Raw genomic sequence first — 6,140 nt, 5'->3', positions numbered from 1 at the left:
CTTTGAGATGAAAATAGGGTTGCAGTATGTTTAGAAGATATATATTTTATAGGGTTAAGTTTAGGGACGTGTAAGGAGTATTTAAGGACTTAATTACCTTTAAAATAACTCAAAACGGAGTGTTTTTGACATCTGGAATTGACTTAGGCGGTGACCAAGTGATTGCCTATGCTTGGGTTGGACGGCGCCTAACCAATCGCCTATGCTTGGGTTAGGCGGCGCCTAACCAATCGCCTATGCTTACTGTCTCTCACGAAAATGGGCATAACTTTTCGCTCGGGTATTGGATTAAGGTAAAATTGGTATCGTTGGAAAGCTAATTTGATTATCTACAATTCGGTGGGTCTAAATCAGCCCAAATACCACATTAACATCTATTTTTACTCGTTCAAAGATTACCCTCGCAAAATCAAATGCTAAAACTTGATGGATTCAAAAACTCTTAGCTTGTATTACATTAAGTGACTCATATGAAGATGCTTAATGAATCATAAGCTATCCTATCACTAGGATATTCATTGTAAGTCATGTACTCAAGTACGAATCACAGGATAGGAGATTTCATATGTAGGAATACTTATTCACTTCCTAGCTTAGAAACATGTGGGGTATTACAATATCTCCCCCTTGGGAACATTCATCCTCGAATGAGAATTTACTGAGAAGGGACACAAGACAATAGAACCTGAACTGAACATGAAGAACTGAAACTTGATCTCATGACTAACATGCTAAACATACTGAACTCGTGCATATCTGATGCACGGACAACTGACACATGAATGCATGACTGAGTATGAAACAGTTAATAGGTACCAAGTTTATACTGGAAACATGAACGTAAAACTTGATAAGCTTAAGAAGAACTGTTACCTTGAGCTAGATCTGAATTAGCGGGGAAGAGGTGAGGATACTTGGTACGCATATCTGCTTCTGCTTCCCAAGTAGCTCCCTCATGAGATTGATTTCACCAAAGAACCTTGACTGGAGGGACTTCTTTGTTCCTTAATCTACGAGTCTTATAATCTAAGATTTCGACTGGAATCTCTTCATAAAAGAGGCTGTTCTGAATGTCGATGCTCTAAATAGGGACAACAACTACTGGATCACCTATGCATTTCTTTAGCAAAGAGACATGGAAGACTGGATAGACTGAGCCTAGATTTGAAGGCAACTCAAGCTCATAAGCTACCTTGCCGAAGCGACAAAAAATTCTGAAGGGACCGACATACCGGGTACTGAGTTTCTATTTCTTGTCAAACCTCTTCACTCCCTTCATGGGAGAGATCTTAAGATAGACATAGTCATTGACCTCAAACTCAAGATTCTTTCTACAAACATCTGGATAGGACTTCTGTCGGCTCTAAGCAGCCCGAAGTCTCTCTCTGATCAACTGAACTTTCTCTAAGGTGTCGAATACTAAGTCAGGACCTATGGTTAAGGCCTCATTAATTTCAAACCAACCAATTATAGATCTATATCTCCTACCATATAGAGCTTTAAATGGAGCTATCTGAATACTAGAATGATAACTATTGTTGTATGCAAACTCAATCAAAGATAAGTGGTCGTCTCAACTTCTCTTGAAGTCAATTGCACAAGCCCTTAGCATATGTTCAAGAGTCTGAATGGTTCTCTCTGCTTGACGATCTGTCTGAGGATGAAATGCTTAGTCACCTTAGGGGTATATCTCTAATACAAAGTTTTGTTAATCTATTTATCTACTTAGTTGGTGGCATCTCAGTATCGATAGTCTAATTGTGTTAGTTCTATGGCTCTTTTATCTGAGATCACTCGGGCTGGCCAGTTTATGAGGTTGAATCCCCCAACCTTTACAGGCTCTAAAGTTAAGGAGGATCCTCAAGGGTTCATTGATACGATAGAGAAAATCTTTAGGGTGATGTGTGCTACTATTATAGAGGTTGTGGAGTTTGCTGCCTATCAGTTGAAAGACGTTGTTTACCAGTGGTATGAGTAATGGGAAATGTCAAGGGTGCTGATGTTGAACATGTAGTGTGGGATGATTTTTCAAGTGCCTTTCTTGATCATTTCTTTCCTCAGGAGTTGAGAGAGGCTAAGGCAAAAAAGTTTATGAACTTGAAGCTAGAAAGGATGAGTGTTAAGGAGTACACTCTAAAGTTTCATCAATTGTCCCATTATGCTCTGGAGTTTGTATCTACTATAAGGTCTTGGATGAGAAAGTTTGCTTCTAGTTTGTCTTGTGATTTGGTCTTAGAATGTTATGCTACGATATTGAATAATGATATGGATACTTCTAGACTTATATCCTCTATGCAGTAGGTAAAGGATAAAAAGAAGAGGTAGGCAAATATAGAAGAGAGGCACAATAAGAAATTTAGGTATTCAGAGCAGGGTGCGAATTAATAGAATAGTAGGAGAGATAGCAAATAATGGAGCAAGAAGAAAACTTGGGGAAATTCTTGTTCATATTTATCGACAAGTGCTCTTTATCCTAAGACATTTGGAGATTATAATTTTTATCCTAGTAGTGGTCCTAACGCATAGGGTGCCTAATCTCAGGCTAGTGGAACTAGGTCAGCCTTACCTTATCCTCCTAGCTAATTTTATGGACAACTTTACTATGGATATTGTGATGGGGGGAGGAACTTGTGCTTTAATTGTGGTCAGCCTGGACATATGTAGAGGAATTTTCCTACAGCTAAGGTATCTACTAGAGCTTATAAGGTTTCGGTCGCCACTTCTTTGATTCCTGCACCAAAGGGTGCTACTTTAGGTATCGACGTTAGATGAAATTGTCTCTTAGATCTTGCCACCTATCAGGAATCTAACGCATCTTTGGATGTTATTACTGGTATTTTATAACTTTTTTATTGTGATTTTTGTTGTTTGCTTGATTCGAGTTTTATCCTATCTTATTGATCCCCTATATAGATGTGCATTTTGGTTTTGATCCTGAAATTTTTTTTGACCCCTTCTTTATTTCTACTCCGGTGGGTAATTCTACTATTTCTAGAAGAGTATAGGGGTTATGTGGTATCTATTCATAATAAGGAGACATTGGTAGATCTGATAGAGTTGCATATAGTGGATTTTGATGTTATCTTAGGGATGGATTGACTTCACTAATGTTATGCTTCCTTGGATTGTAGGACCCAAAAGGTCAATTTTTGTTTTCTTAATGAACTAGTAAATTAATAGGAGGGGAATTCCTTAGCTCCAAAAGGGAGATTTATTTCTTATCTTAGATCTCAGAAGTTGATTTACAAGGGGTATTTATATCATTTTGTTTGGGTTAAAGATTCTTGTTCTAAGGGTCCCTCTTGGTAATCTATTCCTGTGGTAAATGAATTTCCTAGAGTTTTTCCTGATGATCTTTTTGAAATCTCTCCCAATAAGGAAATAGATTTTAGGATTGATCTTCTATCAGATACCCATCCTATTTCTATTCCTTTTTATAAAATGGCTTCATTAAAGGAGCTTAAGAAAAAATTGAAAAATATTCTTGATAAGGGCTTCATTCATCTTGGTGTTTCTCCATGAGGTGTTTTGGTAATTTTTTATGAAAGAATTAGGGGTCTTTTTGGATATGTATCGATTACCATCAGTTGAATAAGATGATCATGAAGAATAAATATCCTATTCCTAGGGTTGATAATCTTTTCGACCAGCTTCAAGGTGATAGGTATTTCTCTAAGATTGATCTATATTCGAGCTACCATCAGTTGAATATTTGGGAGGTTGATATTCTCAAAACTAGTTTTTGAACCTGGATGACCATTATAAATTCCTGGTTATGTCATTTGGGTTGACTAATGCTCTGGCTACTTTTATGGACTTATGAATCAAACATTCAGACAATTTTTGGATTCATTTGATATAGTCTTCATTGATGACATCTTGGTGTACTCTAAGAGTGAGGAGGATCATGCCAATAACCTCTGAATTTTGTTCCAGACTCTTAAGGATCAAGAGTTGTGTGCGAAATTTTGTACATGTAAGTTTTGGCTAAAGCTGTGACTTTTCTTGGGCACGTTGTTTCTACAGACGGGATCAAGGTAGATCCATAAAAAGTTAAGATAATTAATAAATAGCCTAGACCTATAACTCCAACCGACATTGGAAGCTTTTCAGGCTTGGCTGAGATTATAGAAGGTTTATGGAGAGTTTCTCTTCTATAGCCACTCCGTTGACGAAGCTAACTCAAAAAAAGGTGAAGGTCTTGCGATTTGATGCTTGCGAAGGTAGTTTTGAGAAGTTAAAGGATAAGTTGGTTTTTGTGCCTATTTTGACCCTACCCGAGGGTACTAATGGTTTTTTTGCATATTGAGATGTGTCCCGTATGGGACTAGGTTGTGTTTTGATGCAGCATGGTAAGGTTGTGGCTTATACCTCCAAATGACTCAAGGTTCATTGAGAGAAATTATTCAACACACGACCTGGATTTTTTGGCTGTGGATTTTGCTTTAAAGATTTGGCACCAGTAATTGTATGGGTGCATATGCACATTTATTTTAATCATAAGAGCTTGCATTATGTGTTCACTCAGAAGGAATTAAATCTAAGGCAAAGGCAATGACTTGAGTTTCTTAAGGGCTATAATATGAGTCTCCACTACCATCCAGGTAAAGCTAATATTGTTGCTGATGCTCTTAGTAGGTTGTCTATAGAGATTTTATCTCACGTGGATGAGAAGATGTGAGGACCGGTGAAGGATATTCATAGGCTGGCTAATTTAGGAGTTCATCTCATGGACTCTGAGAAGGAGGAATGATTGTTTAGGAAGTGGTTAAATCATCTCTTGGTGCAGAGGTGAAGGAGAAACAAGCTTTAGATCTTATATTTATATATATTAAGAATGATGTGGGTCAACAAAAGGTTATGGATTTTAAGATTAGGGGAGATCCTATTCTGAGGTATCAAGGCAGAACATGGGCTACGAGAAAGAATTTTAACTAAGGCTCACGTGTCAAGGTATACAATTCATATAGGTTTTACTAATATGTATCATGACTTAAATTGATTTATTGGTGCAATTATATAAAGAGAGATGTAGAAAATTTTATGGCTAAGTGTATGGTCTGTCAGCAAGGTAAGGTTGAACACTTGAGGCCTGACAGCATGTCTCAAGAGATAGAGTTTCCTATGTGGAAGTGGGAGATAATCAATATAGATTTTATACCGGTTTTACATGGTCTTGTAATCAGTATGATTTGATATGGGTTATTGTGGATAGGATGACTAATTCTGTGCACTTTTTCCCTTTAAGGACTACCTACTCTGGTAAGGATTATGCTAAGTTATTTATTCAAGATATTTTCAAGTTGCATGACGCACTAGTGTTCATTATTTTAGACTGAGATACACAATTTTCTTCTCACTTTTGGCATTTTTTTCAAAAAGGCTTGGGTATGCCGGTTAACCTTAGCCTGTTTTCCACCTATAAATAGATAGACAAGCGGAGCATACTATTCAGACTTTGGAGGATATGCTAAGGGCCATTGCGATTAATTTAAAGGGAATTTGGGTTGATCACTTACCTCTTATTGAGTTTGCATACAACAGTAGTTATCACTCAAGTATTCAGATGGATCTTTTTGTGGCTCTCAATGGTAGAAGGAGTGAATCTCCTATTGGGTGGTTTAAGTTTGGTGAGACTAGGCTATTTGATCCTTACTTGGTTCACTAAGCTATGGCGAAGGTTAGACTAATTAGAGAAAGACTTAAGACTGCCTAAAGTCGCCAAAAGTCTTAAATGCAGATGTTAGGCGGAGGAAGTTGTAGTTTAAGGTGGGTGATTACGTGTTCTTAAAGGTTTCTCCTATGAAAGGAGTCATGTAGTTTGGGAAGAAAGGGAAGTTCAGTCCCTCCTATGTTGGTCCATATCAGATTTTAAGGAAAGTTAGAACTGTTGCTTATGAATTAAAGTTGCTTGTGAGTTTAGGTTCTATTCATCCTATTTTCCATGTTTCTATATAGAAAAAGTGTGTGGGTGATCGTTCTTTAGTTGTTCCTATGAAAGATGTTGGTATTTCATATTCTTTGTCTTATGGAGATCCTGATTGATATTGGATAGCCAAGCCCGTAGACTGAGGACTATGTATGTGGCTTCGGTAAAAGTAAATTAGAGGAATCAAAAGGTGAAAGAAGCTATATGGGAA

This window comes from Capsicum annuum, chromosome 1 (assembly GCF_002878395.1).
Source record: "Capsicum annuum cultivar UCD-10X-F1 chromosome 1, UCD10Xv1.1, whole genome shotgun sequence".
Classification (NCBI taxonomy): Eukaryota; Viridiplantae; Streptophyta; class Magnoliopsida; order Solanales; family Solanaceae; genus Capsicum; species Capsicum annuum.
This window is presented reverse-complemented; position numbering follows the sequence as displayed.